Below are 27720 nucleotides of genomic sequence, written 5' to 3' on the forward strand. Positions count from 1 at the left end.
CCCTTTTGGGAAGGTCAAAATAGGAGCGGTAGTAAGACAATCTTTCCAATCTTAAAAACTCTTCTCACAAGCTTCCGACCATTAGAACTTCACCTTCTTTTGGGTCAACTTAGTCAAAGGTGACGAAATTGATGAAAACCCTTCCACAAACCTTCTATAATATACGGCTAACCCCAAGAAACTTCTAATATCCAAAGGGAACAATAATTTAGGCCAATTCTTAACCACCTCGATTTTCTATGGTCAAGCATAATCCCTTAAATGGACACAATATGACTAAGAAAACAAACCTCCCTTAGCCAAAAATCACACTTGTTAACCTTGGCAAATAATTTCTTATCCCTTAAAATTTGCAGCACAATTCTCAAGTGACTAGCATGCTCCTTCTCATTTCGGGAGTAAACCAAAATATCATCAATAAATATAATTATAAACATGTTCAAGTATTGCTTGGACACCATATTTATCAAGTCCATGAAGGCTGTGGGGGAATTGGTCAATCCAAATGACATAATTATGAATTCATAATGGTCATACCTTATTCGAAATGTTGTCTAGGGAATATCACTCCCTTACCCTTAATGGGTGAAACTATGATCTATTTTAGAGAAGTAACTTGCCTCTTGTAATTGGTCAAATAAATCATTTATCCTCAGAATCAGGTATTTATTCTTTATGGTAACTTTGTTCAGCTGTCGGTAGTCAATACACATACAAAGCAAACCATCCTTCTTCCTTACAAGCAAAATAGGATCACCCATGAGAATATTCTAGGTCTAATAAAACCTTTGTCTAACAAGTCTTTTAACTGATCCTTTAACTCGATTAGTTCCTCTAGAACCATTCGATAAGGAGGAATAGAAATGTGTTGGATATCAGGAAGAAGGTGTATGCCAAAGTCAATAATCCTTTCAAAAAGAACACCGGGTACATCATCGGGAAACATATCCAGAAACTTGTTAACAATAAGGATTGACTCTAGAATAGGGTCTTCAGAATTAGTATTCCTAACCTGGATTAGATTATAGATGCAACCCTTGGAAATAATCTTCCGAGATTTAAGGAACGAAATAAATTGACCTTTGAATATAGAATTACTATCCTTCCATTCTATGAGTGGATCATTATGGAATTGAAACTTAACCACTCAAATTCTACAATCAATAGAAGCATAACAGGCATATAGCTAATCCATACCAAGGAAAATATCGAAATTGGTCATATCAAGATCAACTAGATCACATAAGGTATCTTTATGGAAAACTAAAACCAGACAATTTCTATAGACCCTCTTAATCACAACCAACTCACTTATGGGAGTATAAAAGGAAAAAGGCTCCAATAATATTTTAAGGCTAACATCAAATATGATTGCCACATTAGGAGTAACATAAGACAAATTTGTACCTGGATCAAGAAAGGCATAAACATCATAGACAAATTTGCATTGACCATCTTTTTATTGAGCTTAGACCGTTCTTGAACTTGGCCTCCATGTATAACTTGGCCTTGAGGATGACTATCTTTTAACCCTGCATTCCTTAGCATGATGACCTATCTTGACACATCGATAGCATACATTCAAACCCATTAGACACTTTTTATGGTTCTTTCCACATTTCTTGCATACAGGGGTAACTTGGACAATTGGGGCACCTCCTTGAGGCTTAGGGTTAGGCACCCTATCTTTTTCAAACCTTGGAGTAGTAGCATTGGAAGAAACTTGACTGGAATACCTTTTTCAAAAATGAGGACACCTACTACCTCTAAATGTAGCATGAGAGGAATCACCACTCCCTTAGCTTCTCATCTCTATTTTCTTTGTATGGGTCATAAGTCTAGTGATTTCCAATTCCCAAATCAACATGGATGTCTTACATTCCTTAGAAACCAAATTCAATACACCTAACACAAACTTGCTTATATGAACTCTTTGGTCGGCAACCATGAATGAAACATACTTTGACAATTGGATGAACTTGAGGGCATACTTCATCACACTCATAACTCCTTCCTTAAGATTGATGAACTCTTATATTTGGGCGGGCCTCCTTTAAGTCCAATGGGAAAAAGCGATCAAAAACACTCTTTTAAATTCTTCCCAAGTCAAGAAATCCACCTCTCTAGGCCTCTCACTCTTCCATTGATCAAACCAAATTTTAGCCACACCTTGCAGTTGATAAATATCCAACTCTACCCTCTCAACTAGGGTAATCCTCATAATCTCCATAATCTTGTGAATGCTATCAATAAACTCTTATGGATCCTCTTCTACCTTAGACTGTGAATGAATAAGTGACTAGTGTCAAGTTCTGAGTGGCCTTTCAAGCACTTTCTCAAGCCATGATGGCATAAGACAATCGTGAAGTGGTTGCTCCCGTGAACCCAAGTATAGGTACAGTCTAAGGTGGAAGATGATCCACAAAAGTTTGTTGATAGCATTCACAAGATTGTAAAGATTATGGGAATTAGCCCAGTTGAGAGGGCAGAGTTGGATACTTACAAATGAAGGGTGTTGCTCGAATTTGGTTTGATTAAAAAAAGAGTGAGAGGGCTAGTGAGGCCAATCTCGTGACTGGGGAAGAATTCAAAGAAGTGTTTCTTGATCGATTTTTTCTATTAGAGTTGAGGGAGGCCAAGATATAAGACTTTATCAATCTTAAGCAAGGTGGAATGAGTGTGAGAGAGTATACCCTCAAGTTCACCCAATTGTCGGAGTGAAATCCACAATCTTTCCAATACCATCAATGAACTCTTATGGATCCTCTTCCACCTTAGAACCATGAAAGTTTGGAGGATTCATGCGAGTGAAGTAACAAACTCAGCTAGCCACCATACCCATATTTGGTTTACAGGGCCAAAAACGTCCCTATTAGCTTGAGTATTTACGGATTGGGAAAACACTTGGAATGTGGCTCAAAACTCTGCATGAGAGTCTTTCTCATTTAAATGGTCATTTGGAGCTTGTTTCTCTTCCTCACCATTCCTTCTCATAGGAGCTCTTCTTGGAGGCATCATTCTATAATTGCAAAGAGGAAGTGTTAGAGGGAAAAATATTAGAGTTCAACTCTAGCATGTAATAAAAGAATGATGAAAAAAGTGAAGTTTCCTAAATATCTCTATTATGACCAAAGCTAGGCCCTAGATATGACACGACGATTAGAATCCTAAAGAACCTTAACCAAGCCTCTTAGCATATCATACATGAGCATGCATAAGGTAAGTAAGCAATAAGGCTAAAACATAGATGTAGAATTAAAGTCTCATCTTAAAAGCCTCAATAAAGGAAAAAGTAACTTCAAAAGAACATCACAACATAGATTTCATTAATATCTTACATGCCTCTACTAGTTTGTAGGAGGCATAAGACAAGCTCTTAGCTCACCTATAATAACAAATAAAAGTCATAAGAATGATAAAAAGATAAAATGTTGGTCGTCCAAGCATGAGTATTCACTAACTAAAAAAGTAAAGCTTAACTCTAGCCATAAGTGGGAGGTACACGATGATCATCGATCTATATATTATGACATAATGCAGGCAACAGTATGCGTTAGTACATGAAATATACTAAGTATTTGAGAAGCATCCATGAAAAATGTTAATAGGAAAAAACCAATATGAACATGAGATGCATGACCAATATCATGAAAACATGAGTAAACTTGGAAACATTTGAAAATCTTATCATAACTATGTGGTCAATCCAACATAAACATCATAAGGACTTTTACCACATCATATACTTTGGTGTGGGAAGGACCTTTAACTGACATATAAGACCATACGAGCTATAACATGGAATCCGTTGTAACTATTACATTAAGAAGAGAGATACTATTTTGCCAAGATAGACTCTGTGAGAACCTTTCTCTAACATTGAGCTATTTGTGGATCCACTAGTTAGGCCATACTGGAAAAAAACCCTACACTGGTAACATAGTTAGGGACTGAAGGGTGCTATTAGAATTTTCTTAGGTCGCTACTTGAGCTTCCGTACCAAAACCCATCTTAAAGTCCTCTCGGTGCTTCGTCATTATCCTAACAAAATTCATAAATCATATTCATTAATATCACTAGGAAAGGATATAGTAAATACCAATCTAAAATCATAAAGTAATCATAAGAGTAGCTCATTAACATGATTTATTAATACAAGAATGAGAAAACCTTTCAATTCTTATGAACCCATGGTTAGGTGAGAAAATCCTTTCACCATTTGTAACATAGGTGTGTGAAGAAAATCCGTCACAACCTTATACATTTCTTGAAACATAATTCCTCATCATTCGTTACTTTTCATGAGTCATTCATAAGCTTTGATAATCATTCATAAATTATTCATATAGATCTTTTATAAATCATGATCATAAACCCTTAAAATTATATCTGAAAATAACATATGGCACAAGTCCATGAAAATCAACTTGAAATCATACAATATAACTTGAATTGTGCATAATTACATCAATAATAATGATATAAACCATAATTTAGATGATTCAATGCAATTCCATGAAAACTAGGTCTTAGAAGAAGAATTCACAAAGAAAATTGAAGAAGAACCTTTAGACTCCATGACCGGAAGGATCCATGGATGAATTCCCATATACCTTAGACAATTGGAGCCCTAAGTACACTTGAATTGGAGACTTGGACTTGAATATCCTTGGAAACCTTACTTGAGCAAAAGGAAGATCTTGGGAGAGCTTTTAGAGAGAATATTTTATGATTTGGGTGCTAGGGTGTGAATGAGGGAGTTAGGAGGATTTAGGTGTAACGCCTCGAGAGGATAACCTAGGCATGAACGGTACTCGAAAACCATTGTTGATCTCCAAGTGAACCACTTGGTCCAATCACTCATTCAATCAAATAGTACAAGACTTAGATAAATCAAGAAAATACTGGAGTGGACTCAATAACTTAACTAAAAGAATAGTTTTAAATATACAATCTTTGAAAATCAGCCAAATCTCATAAATAAAAGTTTGAGCAAAACATACTCAAAAGGAACATTAATTCCAATCTAATCATTCTATATCTATTAAGCCTCTATTAACTATTCTAGAAGGTGTTGAGACAAGCCCACGGCTACCATAAAAGAAACTACTCACAAGAAACAAATGAAGTAATTCTGGTTCCTTCGAAAGTAAGGAAGTCTCACCACTATCAGAAAAGGAATGCGGGCATTAGTTAGGTGGAGCATGCAGCCTTGGCAGCTTATTAATTTAAGGGAGTTGCGTAAGTTTGGTTTGATCAATAAAAGATAGAAAGGACTAGAAGTATGGGTACGATTAATTGGGAAAAGTTCAAAAGTTTTGTCGTTGACCGCTTCTTTCCATTGGAATTGAGGGAAGCCAAGGTCCAATAATTTATCAACTTGAGGGAAGGTAAGATGAGTGTAAGGTAGTATGCCCTAAAGTTCACTAAATTATCAAAATATGCTCCTTTCATGGTTGCCAATCCAAGAGTTCGTTTAAGCAAGTTTTTTTTGGGTGTATTAGATTTGGTGGTCAAGAAATGTAGAATGGCCATGCTAATCAATGAGATAGAAATCTCAAGGCTTATTACACATACCGAGAAAATTGATGAGGAAAAATTGAAGAAAAGGGATGGGGATTCCAAGAGGTCTCGTACCAATGCTAGTTAGTTTTCTCATGACATATCCAGTAATGGTGGTCGTTCACAATTTTTCTCAAAGTACTCGAGAAAAAATTCTTCTAACACTCAGGCCCCAAATTTCAACAAAGATATGTGTCTAACCCTAAGCTTCAAGGAAGAGCTCCGAGTGGTCAACCCATTCCCCATCCAAGAGGTATGGGAAGAAGAATCTAGGAGAATGTTTAGCGGGATAGGGTGCTTGCTTTGGTTGTGGTAAGATTAGTAACCAAGTGAAGGATTGTCCTTCAAGTGCTACTAGAAGTGGAGGTGGTCGACCCCAGACTCAATCTTAGAGTACTATAGGCAGACCAGCTCAGCATGGTGCTACTTGGGTGGCGATAAGTGCCAAAACAAGTTCTATGCTTTACAGACTCAATATGAGTTAGATAATTCCCCCAATGTGGTGATTTTAATGTTAAAGGTCTTTGAGTTTTATATTTATGCATTATTAGATCCAGGTGCTACTCTATCACTTTTTACTTTTTATCTGCTATAAAATTTAATGTTAGTCCCAAGATTTTGTTAGAGCTTTTGTCAGTCTATACTACTATTAGTGATTCAGTTTTGGCCAAAGATTCTACAGAAAATTGTCCAATTTGAATTTTCCATAAAATTACCTCAATTGATCACGCCAATCATGGATTCTTATGAATCAGTCAAGTTAATAATCTATTCTTATGATTTTACTATGATGAGGATGATAGCTGAGTTATTCTTATGTTATGATATAAAGATGAATTGATAGCTATTATTATCTTTCCTAATGATATTAATGAATATGTTTTTATGAAAATTTTGTGGGATAATGACTTACACCGAGAGGACTTCAAGGTGGGATTCAGTTCAGTAGCCATTTTAGCTACACAAAGGAATTCTAGTAGCAATCTTTAGTCCCTAACTACATTGTACGCATAGGTTTATGATACCAATATGGCAAAGCTAGTGGATACATATATAGCACAGTTGAAGAGAGTACCATGACAGAGTCTACCCTAGCAAAGTAGCCCCCCCTTCTCGATGTGGGGATCATTGGATTCCATGTAATAGCTCTCATGGTCTTGAGTGTTGGTTAAGGTACTATCCCACACCAGGTAAAAGAAAAGTTATATCTCATGAAGATGATGTTCGATGCATTAACCAATGAGTATGATGTTTTTAATGTTTTCATGGTTTTACTCATGTTTTAAGATATTGGTCTTGCATCTCATGATTCATATTGATTATGTGTTATGCTTATTGTTCATGTATACTTCTAACATATTTAGTGCATTCCATAAACTAACTCATATTTTTCCTACATTATATCATAATGTAGGATTCGACAATCATGCTCATCCTTTCATTCATGGCTAAAGCTTATTATAGTTTCATATGTGGTGTGTCTTCATGTTTTGAGGACGTGATACTTTATTTTCCTTTTTTCTTTATGGATTTTTTATAATTTATATTTGGGTGAGGTAGGATCTTGTCTTATGCCCCCATATAGTTAGTAGAGGCATGTTGGATGTTATATGAGTCTATTTTGTCTTCTATTTGAGTTAGAGATTTACTTTCTTTTATCGAGACTTTCATGTTTAGACTTTACTTCTACGTCTATGTTGTCATTTATTTTCCTTACTTATATTATGAATGCTCATGTATGATATGCTAAGATACTTGGTTGTGGTCCTTCAAGATTCTGATCATGGTGTCGCACCTAGGGTCTAGCTTGGGTCATGACAGAGTGTCCTTTCACCTCTTTAACATAAGTGTATGAGGAAAACCTATCACAACCTTAATAATTTTCTTGAAACATCATCGAGTTCATAGTTCATTATCATTCATTACTTTTTATGAGTCATTTATAAGGCTTAATAATCATTCATAAAACATTCATTGAAATCATTTAAAATTTAGGATCATAAATCTTTGAAAGCATACTTGAAAACAACATATAGAATGGGTAAATGAAAATCAACTTGAAATCATGCAATGCAATGTGAATTTTACATAATTAGATCAATAACAATGAAATATATCATAATTGAGAAGACCCGATGCAATTCCATGAAAAATTAGGGCTTAGAAGAAGAACCATTAAAACATGTAGAGAAAACCTTGGGACTCCATCGATGGAAGGATCAAAGAATGAATTACCGCATACCTTAGACATTAGAAGCCCTAATTTGGACTTAAATTGGAGACTTGATCTTGAAATCCTTGAAATGTTTTTTAGGAAGAAGATGAACCTTAGAAGAGAACTTTAGAGAGAGGATTTTATAATTTGGATGTTAGGAGGTGAATGAGTAAGGAGGGTTAGGGTAGTTAATAGAATAATATTTAATCCTAAAACCAACCAAATACATTAATGAAATAATAGGAAAATGACCAAAATACCCCTTGAACTTAATTGAATTGGGCACCTGCATGGGAGGGCACCACAGCTCATGAATCTCACCTCGGGTCGATGTGAGAGTCGTGGTCCATTAGGTTGGATAGAGTCAAGAGGGGTTGACTTCACGGAGGTCACCACAACCCGTGATGTTCACTATGGGTTGTAGACCCTGGCGTGGTCCTCAAAGGAACATAAGGTCCTAGTATTTAGGTTCACGGGTGGCATCACTGTCTGTGGTAAGCACCAAGAGTCGTGGATCCCTCCGTAGACTCTTCCAATTATAGGTCCCTTTCCATGGGTTGTGAAGCTTAGTATGGCCTGTGAAGGGTAGTGTGGTCCTTATCTGGTGTAGTTTCTCTGTGATTTCCATCTTAACTTCTATTTTTTGACTTTCAAACTTTTAAGGTCTTATAGAAACCCTAGCTTAGGGAAAAAGATTGGTCCTTGCAGAGAACTTTCACAGAAATAATTATTGCATAAAGTAATTTTTGAGAGAATGGGGTAATTTTGAAGGAATTAGTTATTTATAGTCATAATAAAACAACCCAAAATAACATAGTCTAGGTGTAGAAGAGATAGGAAATACCCAAAATACCCTTCATTAAAAACATTTGAAGTGGACCTACAAATGGACTTACGAGTTGCAGGTCCTTTGATGGGTCATAGGATTGAGGTCGTAGAATTAAACTTCCAAACCTGAATCTCTGAAGTTTTACCTACGACCAAATTTTATGAGTCATAGGAATTGTTATGGGTTGTAGGATATATTGTCGAACTTAGTGCACCAAAACTTGAGCTATTGGAATTCACTCTAATCCTACGACTTAGGTCAATGGATCGTAGAAAGAACTACGGGTCATACAATGGATCATCAATTATCCCAACATGTAGCAAAATTTCCCAATTTCAAGACCCAACTTTACAACCTTGGTCTATGGTCTATCAAAGATCCAACATATCGTAAGACCCTCTCGTCCTGCCAATTTTTCTAAACTTAGAATCCAAGTTCATGAAACTCATCTATGGGTCCTTCCTACGGGTCGTAGAAACTCCTATAGTCTATAAGAAACCCTCATAGAGTGGATTCACACTTTGTTGTTAAAGTTTCACTTTTCAGGACCTTCTTATGAGTCTTTTTTATGACTCATCAAACTTCCTACGGGTCATCAACTTGGCTCATCCTAGAATTTAAGATTTTCCAAAGTGTCTAGGCCTTCTATGATTTCCTTCCTACGACTCGTAGGACTTCCTACAACCCATAGGTTGGCTCGTAGAAGCCTGCACCAGAAAAGTTTCTGCAATTTTTCTCTTACCTACGCTTTCTAACTTCCGAGGTCTTACAATATCTTCCCATTGGGAAATACCTTATCAAGGATTTCATGAATTTGAAACTTAATCTCTCTCAACTCTTTTGGAGACATATGGTAGGGAGGAATAGAAATTGGGAGAGTCCCCGGCTCCAAATTAATGCAAAAATCTATATCTCTATTGGGAGGCATACCAGGCATATCTGTAGGAAACACTTTTGGAATCACATACTGTCGGAATAGACTCAATGGATAGAGACTCCATATCCACATTCCATACATAGACAAAATAAGCCAAACAACCTTGCCCCACCATTTTTAGAGAAAGGATATGACCTTAGTCGGCTTAGGCTAGTACACCCCTTCCAACTCTAACCTTTCCCTCCCAAATATTTATAGAGTCGCGGTTTTAGGATTATGGTTAATTACAACATAATAGGGGGACAACCACGCCATGCCTATGATCACATCAAAATTGGTCATGTCTAAAATCACCAAGTCAACCCAAGTCTGGAGTGCCATAAACATAATAGAACAAGAACAAAAAACATGGTGACTATGACAAACTCTCCAACAGGGGTAGAAACTTGGATGGGGCATCAAGTATATCACAAAGTGAATCAAAACCCAAGGCATATTTCACTAACATATATGCATAAGTAGATCCTGGATCAAATAAAATTGTAGTTATCCGGTCACAGAAAAGAATAGTACTTGTGATCACTGCATCAGATGCCTCAGCCTCGGTCTTGCCTGAAAAGTCATGGAATTGAGCCTTGTCATCCTAATAAGCCATCTCCCTGCCTGGTTATGTTACTCCTCGACCTATATTATATTACCTCGGTATATATGGCCTCTTATATTTCCTCTTCTCCCACCTTATAGATGTTCTCTACCGCTTCTACCTCCACTCATGGGTACCACTGCTTTGGCCTACTAGGGTACTAAATTTGTCCTACTTGGGTAAGGATACTCCCTCCTTATATTCCCCGGTTCTCCAAAATTAAAATAGTCAGGATCAAAGTATGTCATGATACCTAGAAAAGATTCTCCTTGACCCTTCTAGTCCAGATGCTCTTGTGGAGTACCTGAAAAACTACTAGTAAAAGCATGCAGTGCTGACTGAATCTGTCGGGCTGCAATTATCATCCTTTCTGTCCCTCTAGAATAAGATCTCTGGATATTACCTATGCTCTTGGGCTTCTTAGACAAAGCTTTGTCCTGCCCATCTCATCTCACACCCTCTACCTTCTTCACAAAATTAGTGACTTCATTGAAACTTCTGCCCGATGAAGTCATATGAACAGACAACACCTACAATTTTGGGTTCAACCTCTTAATAGACAACTAGATTCTTTTTTCCTCTATAATTACCAACTGAGTACCACCCTATTCCAATGCCATGAACTCGACCTTCTTGCGGTCCCTTAAGGTACATGGTATATATTTTTTCAGAAATATATGTACCCCATGCTGATGTACAATGCTGGAAAGTCATAAATTCTATCCCATACTGATGTACAATGCTCAGCTTGTGCAACCTTTTATAGCAGTCAAGAATGAACTTATAGGCATTCTTATTATCAGAGCCATGGAAGACTAGAGGCTTACGTTTCAGGAAACTAGTGAGCATGCCATGCTCAGTTTTAGTCATAACTGGGACTGTAAGTAGTCTGAAGAAGGCATCAGTTCCTACCACCTCATCTACTAAAGGAGTTGCAGCAGCAAACAGGCGAGTAACAAGGGTTGGTGCTACGGGCATTGTGGGAATGGCTCCATCTATGATGAATACTAAGTATCATATGTCTTGGTACTCATACTACACTTTAGTATATGTTTTTGATGCAACTCCAAGTATGAGACTCCCTCCGTGAGCATTGGATCTTCCTAGGATGTCACAAACTTGTATCGTGGTGAACTTTTGACGTTTAGAGACTTGTTGTTTTTTCTCTTTTGTACTAACTTGTATCTTGTATTTTGATTAGTCAGTTCTCTTATATATATATATATATATATATATATAGTAATTTTATCCATAGTAGCTCCTGTATAGGTGATACCGGGTTCGGGGTTAGGTCTTGTATTAGTCTGTCTTATCGATCACTTTCAATGTCATAACCCAAAAACCGAAGTCATGATGGCACACATTTTGAACCCATCCCAATGTGTAAGCCTAACAAGTAAAACTCATACAAGACTCCCAAGGGGAAGTCATGCCACAATTTAAATGAAAAGAAAGATAAAGAAGAAATTATCCTAAAACCTGGTGTCATAAGTATAAAGAATATCTAATACAAAGTCTAAATCTAAAAATACAACATAAGTCTCCAAATATTACTTAAGACTGAGAAATAAAGATAGACTAGTGATGATCCGGATCTCGGAATCTCACCACTAATTTGAAGGTAAAAAGTCCACTAGAGGATCAGCTACACGAAACACCCTGACAAGAATATGCATCAAAAAGGACACAAACGTAGGGGTGAGTACAATCTACATGTACTCAATAGGTTTAGCCGATTGAGTATAAGGAATTAATAAAACCTATGAAATAAACTAAGAATCACTTCTACCTACATACATAAAAGGATGCGAATAAAATAAACACATAAGTATAGTTCATATCATAATTAACCAGATGAGTCACGCATCATATATATCAATGCAATGCAATGCAATATGATGATATGGTAGAATCAAAGTTGTCACATAACCTGCCATATACACCTATCGAGTTAAGTCTTCAAGAGAAGGACCCATAGAGAACTCACAGTCTATATACTGAATCACAATCTCAAAATCTCATCAACTTGCCACCTAGATTATGGTCAAGGATAAAAAATGTTCCACATTTCTTTCTCAAATAGACTTTCATAGTTCTCAACTTTCAAAGATGAATGTTGTAATGAATAAGTATGAATGCATCATAATACATATGGCATGGAGGTAATATTCTACTCAACATGTAAATACAAGGTTCAAGTTCTCTAAACTCAATCCAAACATGATATTCACTCTCAATAGATAACAATGGAAAGGAATTTTACTAAAATAAATGTTTCACCCTTTTTTGGACATAGTTCAATACTCAACTACGCTTGAAACCCCTAATTCAACCCCTCAGGTGGGCATTTCAAGTCAAATAGTTTCTCTCCCCTCTATCACAGATAATTTATGAATTACAATTTCTCAAAGAAAATAAGATAGAAAATAAGGCTCCCACACGGGCTACACAACATAGATAATCCCCCACATGGGCATCGTAAATAATCTAACAGTCTCAATATCACTACAACCCCATCCCATAGTCTATAACATAAGATTGACTAATTACTCCATCCTAGTCTCAAGAAGGATAGACAAACCTACCTCAATTGCCAAAATCACACCCGAATGCTCCCATCAGATGAACACCTTCGAATTCAATAGCTAAAATGGTAATCCACTATCAATAATGAAATAGACATGTCACAAGGAGTCCAATTCAAAACTAGGGGATAAAATAATCTAAACATTGATTAATTTTGAAAAATGGGTAAAAGTGGAAATTGACTTTAGAATCATGTTCTGCATGTAAAATGGATCTCAAAGATGAAAAACCCATAAAATTTGAGTAAGAATCGAGTTTCAAGTCACCATTTAGAGCTGGCAGCGATAGTGTTTGCCCTGAAAATATGGAGATATTATCTTTATGGTGTCAAGTGTGATGTGCTTACTGACCATCGTAGTTTGTAATATGTGTTCACCCAGAAAGACTTGAATTTGACACAACGGAGGTGGATGGAGTTGCTCAAAGATTATGATGTCATCATCTAGTACCATCCAAGTAAAGCTAATGTGGTAGCAGACGCATTAAGTCAAAAATAGGTTAGCATGGGCAGTCTAGCCTATTTAGGAACCTACAAGCTGCCCTTGGCTAGAGTGATTCAAGCCTTGGAGGACAAATTCATAAGACTAGGCATCTCAGAGAAGGGTTGGGTAAGGGTCAGTATTGTTCTAAGACCGACTTTTATAAAAGAGATTAAGGCCAAACAGAGGTGGCAGTCATACTTCCATAAACTCTTGAACAAAGAAGGAGGCAGAGAGATTGTGTTGGGAGATTTGGAACATATAGGGAGGCTTCATGATGTTGGGTGTTGCAGGAGTATTTCTGTCGAAGAGGTTAAGGGTTTTGTGCGTAGGATGCACTGGGAAGAGAGATCGGATCTAGTGAGATTCTTAGGGAGTTTTGGAAGAGTGCAAGCCTTGTAGGTTTGGAGTGACTGACTAGGTTATTTAATATCATCTTTAGGAAAGTAACGATGCCAGAAGAATAGAGGTCGATTGTAATGATCCCTCTATAAAAAACAAGGGGGATATCCAGAGTTGCAACAACTATAGAGGTATCAAGTTTCTGAGCCATACTATGAAAGTGTGGGAAAGAGTGGTGGTGATGAGGATTAGGAGAGGCGTGTCTATTTTAGAAAACCAGCTAAGATTTATACCTGGACGCTTAACTACAAAAGCCATCCATCTTATGAGGAGACTAGTGGAGCAGTATAGGGAGAGAAAGAGGGACTTACATATGGTATTCATCAATCTAGAAAAGGCTTATAATAAAGTTCCATGAGAGATACTATGGAGATGTTTGAAGGCTAAAGGTGTATATGTGGCATATATAGGAGTGATCAAGGATATGTATGAGGGTGCCAAAACCACGTAAGGACAGTAGGAGGGGACTCAGAGCACTTTCCAGTTGTGATAGAGTTGCATCAAGGATTAGCCCTTAGTCCATTTTTATTTACCTTGGTGATGGATGGATAGACGCGACAAATTCAAGGTGAGGTGCCATGGTGTATGATTTTTCTGGATGATATAGTCCTGATCAATAAGACTCATAGTGGAGTTAATGCTAAGATAGAGGATTGGAGACATACCTTGGAGTATAAAGGGTTTAAGCTGAGTAGGACCAAGATAAAGTACTTAGAGTGCAAGTTCAGGGAGACACATCAGGAGGTTGGCACGGAAGTTAGGCTTGGTGGCCAGGCTATCCACAAGAATGGTAGTTTCAAGTACCTTGATTCTATCATGCAAGGCAGCAGGGAGATTGATGAAGATTTCACACATCGTGTTGGGGCAGGGTAGATAAAATGAAGGCTCACATCCGGTGTGCTATATGATAAGAAGGTGCCACCACAACTTAAGAGTAAGTTCTATAACGTGGTGGTTAGACCGACTATGTTCTATGAGGTGGAGTGTTGGCCAGTTAAGGTCTCTCACGTTCAAAAGATGAAAGTAGCCAAGATGAGAATGTTGAGATGGATGTGTGGGCATACCAGGAGAGATAGGATTAGAAATGAGGCTATTTGGGACAAAGTAGGAGTGACCTCGATGGAAGTCAAGATGTGGGAAATGCGACTGAGATGGTTTGGACATGTGAAGAGAAGAGACAAAGATGCCTCAGTGAGGAGGTGTGATATATTGGCCATGGATAGTTTCAGAAGATGTAGGGGTAGGCCGAAGAAATATTAGGGAGAGGTGATTAGATAGGACATGGCGCAGTTACAGCTTACCGAGGACATGACCTTAGATAGGAGGGTGTGGAGTACCCACATTAGGGTAGAAGGCTAGTACATAGTTTCTTTATTCTTTCCTATTAGTAAGTACATTAGCGCACTATAATTTCTTTTATGAAGGACTTAGATTAGGATAGAAGACTAGGTGACTTATCCTTACACCATAGTAGTTGTAGTTCTGCTCATTGTTTATTGCCATTTGATTTCTGCATTGTATTGCTATTTATAGGTGTGGGGACATTGTACTTTGATTATCTTATTTATTTATAGTAGTTAATGCCTCTTTCTTTTCATATTATTCTACCATGACATTCTCACTTTTGCTATTCCTTGTTTTTATCTTGTTTTCGATATGCTTGTCCCTATCTGACCTTTTATCTTGTTTTCCTCTTTTGAGCCGAGGGTCTTTCAGAAACAACTACCCTACCTTTCAAGGTGGGGGTTAGGTCTACATACACTCTACCATCCCTAGGCCCCACATGGTGGAATTATACTGGGTTTGTTGTTGTTATTGTTGTATTAAGGCCAAACAGTTTGAGGATGTAAACTTGAATGAGATTAGAGAAAAAGTTCTGATGGGCAAGGCCTAAGATACAGTCCTTGATACGTGTGAGTTGCTCAACTTTAGGGAAAGGATTTGTATTCCCCAGGTAGATGGCATAATTCAAAAAATATTGTCTGAATCCATGGTTCGCAGTACTCTATCCATCCTAGAGTAACCAAGATGTATCAAGACTTGAAATATCTATATTGGTGGCCGCGTATAAAGAAGGACATAGCCAAATATGTAGCTAAGTGCCATAATTTACAACAGGTGAAATATAAGTACCAAAGACCTGCAGTTTGCTTCAAAGATTGTCCATTCCTGAATGAAAGTGGGAAAGGATAGTCATGGACTTCGTAGTGGGACTTCCCAAGACATTGGGGAAGTATGATTCCATGTGGGTGGTGGTTTATAGGTTAACAAAGTAAATACAATTCATTACGGTTAGAGTGAACTACAATGCACATAAATTGGCAAAGATTTATATGTAGGAGATAGTAAGGCTGCACAGAGCGCCCCTTTCTATTATTTCAGACTGTGGTATGCAATTTACCTCTAAGTTTTGGGAAAAGTTGCATGAATGAGTTCCGAGGGTCTGTTTGAAGTTTGGAGCATTTAGCTCCAAACTGGTGATGCAGGCTACAAGTGCCATAACTTTTGCGCCCGTTGGTTGCTTTTGTGCTGTCCTAGTTAGCGACTAAGGAGTCGCTTTAGAGAGAAGGCATTAGGGGGCGGGGGTCACTTTATTGGATGGCTTGCTGCTTTAGCAGTGGCCCCTTAAGTGACCTAGAATCCGCTTTTGTGACACGCACCAATGGGAGTTAGGCCACTTTAGCGGCCAACTGATGGATTTAGCGATCACCATTTAAGTAGCCATTTGACCACTTTTGTGGTCATCGCTGGGATTAAATTCCCTTTTTTTATCATTCTTTCTAAAAATAAATCCATTTAAGCGGAGCTTGAACCAAGGTGATTTTACTCATTTCTTGATCAATTCAAATGATTCAAAAGTAATTTTCTTCCTTTCCTCTTTATAAACTCGATTCTAGTTTTAATATTTGATTCAATTCCATTTTGACCTTAAATTCCTTTTTTTCTATCCAAGCATGTTTATCAAGAATGTTGATCAAAGTCAAACTTTGGCCAAAACTTCAAAGTTAAAATGCCTAATGGCACTATCTCAAAACGGAAGCCTCGAAACCCAAACAGACCATCACAGTAGACCAAAATGACCCTTTTGGAGATGATGGGACTGAAGGAATCTTCATCCGAAATCAGAATCTTCAAATGTCGACTAAAGTCAACTTTTTCATGCTTAAGCCTCCAAAGTAGCCAAACAAACTCAAAAATCACTCAACCATCTCGGAAAGCGTGCCATCCATCCCAACACCACATAAAATCTACAAGAAAGCTATGAAAAGGGACAAAATAATAAAAGCACACAAAAACATAGAAATGACCACGAGAGTCATTGGATAAAGGAAATGCAAAATCAATATATAATCGATATCTTCTCCCATAACAAATCAAAATTCAAGAGTTTTCTTCATTGAGTCAAACAAAGTATGAATGAAATAGTACAACAATAACTTAAGTGCTTCACTATTTTAACTATAAATGAGAAGGTAACCTTGGTTAGGGTCTTATGAAACAAAAAAGATGAATTTATATATATAAACATGGAGGAATACCAAACGATATTTTAAAATTTTAAATTAAATATTTGGAGGTTATGATTATAAAATTATGAGAGTTATGGATATTAAGAGTAAGAACTAAATAATAATTAGATATGAGTTATGAAGACGAATATTAATGCAAATAAAGGAGAAAAATAATTTGGAATAAATTTAATTTTCAAAAGAGTATTTTATAAAGGAGTAATTGAATCTTTCACAACCTGATGCATTAACAAAATTAACAACTCTTCGATTCTATCAAAACGTCAAGAATTCAAGGAATAATTCATTTATATGGTGATCATCAATAGCTTTATTATTCTTGAATAAATAACTGAAATGACATTGAAGGTAAATTTAAATTAGCAGTTTACATCCAAAGTAATTGCTCTAGAAGATGATAAGTCTGGTCTATTTAGAGACATGCTGCTTCGGTAAGACCACAAAAACTTCACTAATCTTATCATTAATGAATTTAGACGAAAAGCCAAAAAAAAAACGCTGGGAAGATAAAATATAATATTGAAGTTATTTAGCATAATTAATAAGATTTACTTTTATAAATGTTGTATAGAGAGTTAAAGGTAGCACATTTAACATAATTAAGAGATATTTAGAATATATATATATAAATGTAGAATAACTAATTTAGTTTTTGAAAGGATATCTTTGAAATGATAAACATATCTAACAACTTTTTATGGATATTTTCTTCAACTTTGGATTAACCACCTTCCCAATGAGGTAGCACAGTTCCTATTTCACCTTATTAAGAGTAGTTTGGTCTGAAGCTATTTCAAAACGGTATAATACATCAAAAACATGATTTTGAGGGGACTTTGAATGCCTAAAATATCGAGAGAGCAACTAAGGGATGAGGATGCTAAAGATTCATTATTTTCCATCATTAAAAATCGATTCAATAAACGAGTTTGTATCGATAGTAGATTGCAATGATTTCTAGTTTTCATTTTTTTTCTTTACATGCGTTTTTATTCGATTATGAGTTATTTTTTCCTTAGGGTACTTACATATATGGTGTTTTAGATTTATTTTTTGATTTGACGTTGTTTGATTGCTCAAATTTGTTAATGGAGTTTCAATTGAATTCCTTTCATGAAAAATAATGGTATACAAATAAGATAAGAATAATTTTTTGTATATATAAATAAATTAATGAATCAGTGAAGTTTTTTGAGTGCAATGGTGACGAGGGGTGCTAATTCGACCGCCCAAACCTTGTATATTGTATTTCTAAAAGAATTCAAGTTTTACATACTAAAGCTATAAAATAAAAATAATTAAATGTGTCGCTTGTAAGGTCATTATGATAAGTATTAATTGGTAATCTAGTACAAATGTTAACTAATATGTAATAACAGATTAAACTACCCTAATAGTGTAAACAATATATACATTGTTAGTGTATATAATTTAAACCGATTTCAAAGTCACTAAAAGAGCAAAGTGTGGAAGAACTACTTTCGACTCCCCGAGAGAGGGTTGGGGTGGCTAGATGTAGTTTAACAATCAAAAACAGAGAATTCAATTTTATTGCATAAGAACAACATCTATTAGTCAAGCTTAATATCACTCTAATACAAACTATAACAGATACAATAAGAAAAACACAACATTGTAAGTCTCTAGTAAACAACAAACAAGAAATGGCAACTGCAATTGCCCTGATAGAGACGTCGGGTAATGCACATGCATGTGTAGATACTGAATCTTATTCCTTATCTACAGACGATTGATTCCAAAATCATGGATGAAGATACCCTAGATAACCGCACCTCAGATGACTACCGTAGAAGTAATTTGAAGAAGAAAAAGGTAATTGTCGCCATAACTGAAAAATCCCAAGATGAAAGAATTTGTTGACCCACTCCACATTCACATTCTCATTGTTTTGACATAAGAGGAAGCATTCACAACATCTATTCTCTCCAAAAGGTGGAAGTATCTCCGAACTTCAATTGATAGCTTCAGTTTCTCTCATAAGCTCTCTTGGGAGGACCAAAGGCTTCCGATCATTCATTGATTATGTATTGTCTCATCCCGTTCCTTCCAAAATTAAAATGTTAGAGATACATTGCAGTTGCATGTATTACGACATGTCCTAGATCAACCAAGGGTTTACTTTTTCTGTAGAACTTTTTAATCCTTACATACTGCATTTGTTTGTCTTTGATAACATTACATCTCGTAGAAAGTTCCTTAGATTCTGATATTTCCATATCTTGGAAGTCTCTAAAGAGCATAAATTTGGAGGATATGTGTCCGATCCGACCTAGGGCCTAGTCGTAATACGGCGATCGGGATGCGAGGGACCCCAACCATAAGACATCTTAGCATTCATTGCATATATAAGATAAATAACAATATAAAGATAAGCGGAAGTAATCATAAGTGGGGTAAGGGACTTAGGAAAACCCAACTCTATAAACTTCCAAACCGGACTACACCAATAACTGTCTAGACATACCTCTAATTTAACCTTCAACGGAGCTTAGTACAAGCTCCTAGCTCACCCTAGCAATAGAAGAAACGTCAAAGCAATAGAAACATGAATAAAGGTCTTGTCCTCGGTAGAATGAGGATTCACCAACTTCTTCGAAATATAAAGGAAACTTTAGCCACGAGTGGGGTAGTTGAGATAGTCGTTTGTCCCTACATTATGAGACAATGTAGGCAAAATATGTGTTAGTACGTTTGAATGTACTAAGTATGTGAGGTATGCATGACAAGTAATTGAACATAATCAATATGACATAAGATGCATGACCAATCATAATGAGCATGATTATTGCTTGAAAGATATTTAAAACACAAGAAACTCTTGGTCAATGCATATCATAAACTTCAACTTTCATACTCATAACATGATATCTTAAAGCTTAATTTGATCTTGTGTGAGATAATACCTTTAACCGATAACTAAGACCATGTGAGCTACTACATGGAATTCAATAACTCCTGCATTGAGACAGGTCGATGACTCCTTCATCGAATCAAGGGAGGCTACCTTGCCAGGACATACTCCAAAGATAACTCAACTAAACTAGGCTATGTGGATCCACTATCTAGGCAATGAAGGCAACCTACGTGGGCAACGTAGTTTGGGACTTTAGGTTGCTACTAGGATTCCCTTGGATAACCAATTGCGTTATCAAACTGAATCCAACCTTGAAGTCTTTTCGGTTCTTAGTCAATATCCCAATGGAAACTTATAAAACATACTCATAACATAGTAGGGAAAGATAGTAACTGTCTATCAATCCATCTTTAAAATATTTAGGAATAGCTCATCTAACTTTGGTATTTATAAGAATCTACAACTTTGGTGAGAATTTTTCTTATCACCATCTTTAAACATCTAATTATCTTAACTCTGATCATTATCTCAACTTTAACTTCAAAAATAATGATCTTAGTTGTAAAACATTGAAGACTATCTTTATAAATCATTTACCTCATGGTTAACTCAAAAAACCATCTTTAACTTTGATCATCATTATAACTTTCATCATAAGATCATAATTTCAACTTTAAACCATGAAAACTTTACTTGAAGATCATTGAACTTATAATCTATTCATGAAAATCATCTTTAACTTCATAATCTTAATGTAACACCCCTCAAAATATTTCTCTAAGGTTCGGACCTTTCTTGCATTCGGATAGGGTCGAACTCGAGTATTGTGGAGCATTTACGTGAGTTAAGATGCGTTTTTGAGGAATTGAGCAGCGTTAGAGGTGATGTGGGATCATGAAGGACCCCTAGGACCAAATCAAATCCAAAAGATTCATCGTGGCTAAGTTTGAAGAGGAGTTCGCATAAGGGGTTGACTTCTAATAACCCTATCTTTTGAAACACGACAATCTGGGTGGCCTATGACCCATCAAATTAAAGGTCGTCGAGTCCTTTTCCAACGTCACCAAGAATGTAATTTTTGGAGTTCGGAGTCGAAAGATATGAAGATCCTAAGATGAACTAGCAAAGCAGAGATTTTCAGGACTAGGTTGCAATTGTTGGAAAACTGGGCTTGGCGCCACAGTGGCGCGATGCACCACTATGGCACCAGAAACATGCCTCAGGAGTTTGGGCTCTGGCGCAGTGCGCCACTATGAGGTGTGAAGGGGTTTTCAAGCCAATTTCCAGAACCCAGAAAATATAGCCTTGGCGCTGTAAGGGTGCGACGCCCCACTATCACGCCAAGAATTTGCCTCAGTAGTTTGGTCCTTGGTGCGGCGCGCCACTACGATATGTGCAAGTTTTAGGCGTAATCAGCCTGGCTCTTCAATGGTGCGACGCGTCACTATCGCGCCAGGTGTATTTTTAGAACTTTTAAGAAGGGACAATTTGGGAATTCACCGAAATTATATATGTATCATCCTTGGGCATTTTGGGATCACAATTTGCAGCCCTACTCTCTCTAGAAAAGCCCTAGAAAACTCTCTCTTCTTCATCTTCTTCTTCTTCTCCATTTCCAACAAGAGATTGTTCCAAGAGCTTCAAGACTTCAAGCTTTCCATTGAAGACCCAATAACAAAGTTTCTTCAAGAGTCTATTCTAAGGTATGTAAGGCTATCCAAAACATGGGTTGAGTCCACCCATGTGCCCTACTCTTGCTTTGAGGTTAGATGTCTATGAAAATGGAGTTTCTTGATATGGTTTATGTTTGAATGAGTTTTTCCCCCTACTTAATTGATGCTATATGTGTTGATGTTGTTGAGCTAAGAAGTTCCAAAAAAAACCTTCATGTTAGTATGAGTTGATGGAGATGACTTGTTATTATGTTTTGTTGATCTCTTTAGCCATATAATTATGTTGCTTAAGTCAATTTCCTTAAATGTGTTATTCTACTTGAATTGTTGAGCTAAAGTGATAGAGTTATGATGAGTCTTGAGGAAATGTCATAAATGCTTATCTAAATGAAGCCTGATTGAGTTGGTTGGAGGATAGAATTGACGAGTGGACAAGGTCCTAAATGAGACTTGCCATTATGACTTAATTGAGTTGAGAATGAGGATAGAGTTGATGAGTGGGAAATTTTCCACATGAAACTAGCCGTGAGGGCTTGTTTGAGATGATTAGAGGGAGTCTTATGAGCATAGAGTCATGGGAGGAGTATCAAGCACCAAAGCGGGTAAGAGTATAGTCCATACTCGAACCCCAGAAACTACACCACCAAGATAGGTAGGGATGGAACTGTTAAAGTCGGATGCTTCCCATGGGATCGAACCGTTAAAGTCAGATGTTTCCTATTTATTTGTCCTGACATGATAGTACTTGACTAATCGATGGTATCCATGATTAAGAAGGCGTTTATGCCCTGGAAAGGTATAGATAGATATGGCAATAACATTTAATTGTCGTATTATCACTGGCTCATAGGTGATGGTTGTCGGATAAGAGAAACTCTCATTTAGGTCTTGATAGTGCTCCGAGTCAGTTGATTTGAGTGGATTATGAGTTAGTCCCATCTAAAATATTCTTATTAGACTTAGGACACTTGAGTGAGTTGTCATGTATGTATGAGTTGAGATCCTGAGTTGATGTTGATGTTTTCTGATGTTTGTTTCATCCGGCTATTTTACATACACGTATATTCCATGTACTGACGTCATTTGGCCTGCATCATTTCATGATGCAGAGACAGGTACTAGAGATCATCGACCGATGCTCCGTTGAAGATCCACATACACTCCCAGCTACTTGGTGAGTCCTTTTAGTTTCCGGAGGATCTTGAGCTCCTTGCATAGTTTCGATTTGTCTCTGTATTTGATTGTTGGTAGCCATGGGCTTGTCATTGGCACCTTCCAGACTTTGATAGAGGCTTCATAGACTAGAGTGTAGGGAGGTTGGACCATTATTTTGAGGAGTCCTATTATACTTATTTTGTTGAGTTAAACATGTTTGGCCTTCGGCCCCTATATTGTAAATAACATGTTATAATTGAGTCTTCCTTTGAGCGTATATGATTGAATGATGGAATGATTGAGTTAGGTGGTTCGCTTGGAGGCCAGAAGTGGCTTACAAGTGCCGGTCGCGCCTAGGGTACCCTCTGGGGGCGTGAAAAAATGGTATCAGAGCACAGAGTTCAAGTGTCCTAGGGAGTCTATGAAGATGTGTCTAGTAGAGTCTTGCTTAAGGGTGTGTTGTGCACCACACTTATAAGCAGGAGGCTATAAGACATTAGGAATTGTCTCACTTCTTTCATACTCTAAATTCGTGCGATAGAGTTAAACTCTATAAAACTCCTTTCTAATTCGTGTGTTTATACATTATAGATCATGCCTCCTAAACGTATGGCTAGCCAGAGAAACGTTGATAATGCCGAGATGCCCCAATCAGAGATACGTCCAGCAAGGGATAGAGGCCGACCTGTGAGGTATGCGGAGGCGCCTCAAGTGCCTGTTACCCCGCCTACACTCACATCAGAGGCAGAATTTCGTGGGGCGATTACAATGCTCACGCAATTAATGGCTGCCTAGAATGGTAACCAGAGTTTGCCCACTCTTAGCTTTAGTTCCCAAGAGTCATCTGCTGCCACTAGAATTAGAGACTTTCTGAGAATGAATCTGCCGGCATTCACGGGTTCTAAGGTTGATGAAGATCTCCAAAATTTTATTGATGAGATATGGAAAATTCTGAAAGATATGCATGCTATGGAGATTGAGAGGGTTGAGTTGGTGTCTTATCAACTCAAGGATGTGGCAAACATTTGGTATAACCAATGGGAACAAGGTAGAGTTAAGGATGCTGAACCTGCTATGTGGGATGAATTTGAAGGAGCTTTTCTTGACCACTTCTTTCCCCGAGAATTAAGAGAAGCGAAGGTGGAGGAGTTTGTAAATCTGAAACAAAAAGGCATGAATGTTAAAGAGTATGGCCTGAAGTTCATCCAGCTGTCCAGGTATGCTCCAGAAATGATCCCAGATATGAGGTCAAACATGAGGAAGTTCGTCTCCGGGTTAGGGAGACATGTGAAGAAGGAGTGAAAAGCGACATTGTTAATCTCCAATATGGATATTTCCAGATTAATGGTGTATGCTCAATATGTGGAGGATGAGAAGAGAAAGGACAAAGAGGAGCATATGAGCAAGAAGGCGAGATCAGCGGTCCATAAGGATGAACAGAGGCAAACCAAGGGCAACAGGTTCTTCTTCCAGAAGAGGCCTTCCAACTGTGCCTCATCCACCGCCAGTGCACCTATGCCGCAAAATAGGTATGATCGATAGGGACAGAGTCACCAAAATTTCAGACCCCAGGGTTCTCAATCCCAGGCCAGAGTAAGTCAAGGCTCGAGAGGGAAGCCACCCTGCGTGGTAGGCTCTACTTGGGAGAATGCAGAGCGGGAAGGGTTGATTGTTATAAATGCGGCCAAATGGACCATTTTCATAGGGAGTGTCCAATAGGGGGAAACAGAGCCTAGCATTCTACCAGCACACCACCGGCTAGAGGTAATCAGAGGGGCACTACTTCTGGCACCATCGGAGGTACAAACCGATTATATGCCATGGGTAGTCGCCAAGATCAAGAGAACTCTCCAAACATCATGACGGGTATGATTGAGTCTCTTTTTTTTATTGTTACGTATTGATGGATCCGGGTGCCATGCTATCTTTTGTGACTCCTTATGTGGCTAGTAAATTCAATAAAATTCCTGAATGTCTTCTTGAGCCTTTCAGTTTAGCTACTCCTATCGGTGATTCTGTCTTAGTTAAGAGAGTCTATAGAGATTGCACTGTGTCAATTCATCACAGAGATGCCTTGGCTGACTTAATTGAGTTGGATATGGTCGACTTTGATGTGATTCTTGGCATGGACTGACTTTACGTCAGTTATGCCTCCATTGATTATAGGACTCGAATTGTTAAGTTCAAGTTCCCGAATGAGGCAGTCATAGAGTGGAAGGGGAGTCCTGTCGTGCCTAAGGGTAAGTTTATTTCTTACCTTAGAGCCAGGAAGCTAATCTCAAAAAGGTGTATCTATCACATTGTCCAAGTGAAAGATGACAATATTGAGCCCCTATCTATTGAGTCGGTCTCAATTATCAACGAGTTTCCTGATGTTTTTCCTGAAGATCTGCCTGGAGTCCCTCCAGATAGGGATATCGACTTTGGGATTGATGTTTTTCCTGATACCCACCTTATCTCAATCCCTCCATATAGAATGGCTCCGGCCGAGTTGAAGGAGTTGAAAGACTTATTAGATAAGGTATTCATTAGGCTGAGTATCTCACCATGGGGTGTTCTGGTCCTATTTGTGCGAAAAAAGGATGGGTACCTTAGGATGTGCATTGATTACAGGCAGCTAAACAAGGTCACCATAAAGAACAAGTACCCTCTCCCTAGAATAGATGACTTATTTGATAAAATTCAGGGTGCCACGTGTTTTTCAAAGATAGACCTGAGATCCGGCTATCACCAGTTGAAGGTGAGGGAGTGTGATATTCCAAAGACCGTTTTTCGGACTCGTTATGGCCACTTTGAATTTTTAGTCATGTCCTTTGGGTTGACTAATGCCCCCACAGCTTTTATGGACCTCATGAACCGAATATTCAAACCATATCTTGATATGTTTGTGATTGTATTCATAGATGATATCTTGGTCTACTCCAAAAATAAGGAAGAGCATGCCCATTATCTTAGAGTCGTCTTGCAAACTTTGAAAGACCAGGTATTGTATGCAAAGTTCTCTAAATGTGAATTTTGTCTTGCATCAGTGGCTTTCCTAGGCCACATTGTATCTGGAGATGGTATTCAGGTTGATGCTCAAACAAATTGAGGCAGTGAAAAATTGGCCCAGACCCACATCCCCGACAGAGATAAGGAGCTTCTTGGGTTAGGCTGGCTACTATCGAAGGTTTGTAGAGGGATTCTCATCCATATCAGCACCATTGACCAAGCTGACCCAAAAGAAGGCTAAGTTCCAATGGTCCGATGCTTGTGAGGAGAGTTTCCAGAAATTGAAGACCAAGCTAACCACTGCTCCTGTCCTGACCTTGCCCGATGGAACAGAGGGCTTTGTGGTCTATTGTGATACATCCAGAATTGGTTTGGGTTGTGTGTTGATGCAAAGGGGGAAGGTGATAGCATATGCTTCAAGACAAATTAAGATTCATGAGAGGAACTACCCAACTCATGACCTCGAGCTGGGAGCTATGGTATTTGCGCTTAAAATTTGGCGCCACAACTTGTATAGAGTGCATGTTGATGTATTCACCGATCACAAGAGCATACAATATGTTTTCATCCAGAAGGAACTTAACCTGAAACAAAGAAGATAGCTCGAGCTACTCAAGAACTACAACATGAGCATCTTTTACCATCTAGGTAAAGCTAATGTTGTTACTGATGCTCTTAGCAGGTTGTCTATGGGTAGCACTACCCATGTAGAGGAGGGAAGGAGGGAATTGGCGAAAGAGGTACATAGATTAGCCCGATTGGGAGTTCGTCTGGAAGAGAACAATGAAGGCAGAGTTACTGTTCAGGATGGGTCTACATCCTCGCTTGTGGAAGAGGTAAAGGAGAAACAAGACCGAGATCCCGTCCTCCTTCAATTTAAGGAAGCTGTTCACAAATAAGGGGTGATGGTTTTCACCAAAGGGGGAGATGGTGTGTTGAGGTACCAAAGTAGATTGTATGTACCTGATGTCAATGATGTTCGAGAGAGGATTATGGACGAAGCGCATAATTCCAGATACTTTATTCATCCAGGCTCCACAAAAATGTATCACGACTTGAGGGAAATCTATTAGTGGAGTGAGATGAAGAAGGATATTGCAGAATTTGTTTTCAAGTGCCCGAATTGCCAGCAGGTGAAGGTTGAGCATCAAAGGCCATGTGGTTTAGCCCAAAACATAGAAATTCCATAATGGAAGTGGGAGATGATCAACATGGACTTTATCACTGGTTTGCCAAAATCTCGAAAGCAACACGATTCGATTTGGGTAATTGTGGATAGGATGACGAAATCAGTTCACTTCTTGGCGGTTAAGACTACTGATGCCGCACAAGATTATGCAAAGTTGTACATTCAAGAGATCGTTAGACTGCATGGGGTTCCCTTATTTATCATCTCAGACAGAGGAGCTCAATTCACTTCCTAATTTTGGAAATCCTTTCAAAAGGAACTGGGTTCGAATGTGAACTTGAATACGGCTTTCCACCCCTAGACAGATGGCCAAGCAGAGCGCACCATCCAGACATTGGAAGATATGTTGAGGGCATGTGTGCTCGACTTCAAGGGAAATTGGGATGATCACTTACCTCTCATAGAGTTTGCATATAACAATAGTTATCATGCAAGCATCCAAATGGCACCTTATGAAGCTTTGTATGGGAGGAGGTGTAGATTGCCCATTGGATGGTTTGAAGTTGGTGAAGTTGAGTTAGGTGGGCCTGACTTTGTTCACCAAGCCACAGAGAAAGTGAGAGTTATTTAAGAGAGGCTAACAACAGCCCAAAGTCAACAAAAATCTTACATCGACATGAGGAGGAGAGACTTCGAGTTTGAGGTGGGTGATTGGGTGTACTTGAAACTGTCACCCATGAAGGGCGTCATGAGGTTTGGAAAGAAGGGGAAGCT

This window comes from Solanum dulcamara, chromosome 9 (genome assembly GCF_947179165.1).
Source record: "Solanum dulcamara chromosome 9, daSolDulc1.2, whole genome shotgun sequence".
NCBI classification, from domain to species: Eukaryota; Viridiplantae; Streptophyta; class Magnoliopsida; order Solanales; family Solanaceae; genus Solanum; species Solanum dulcamara.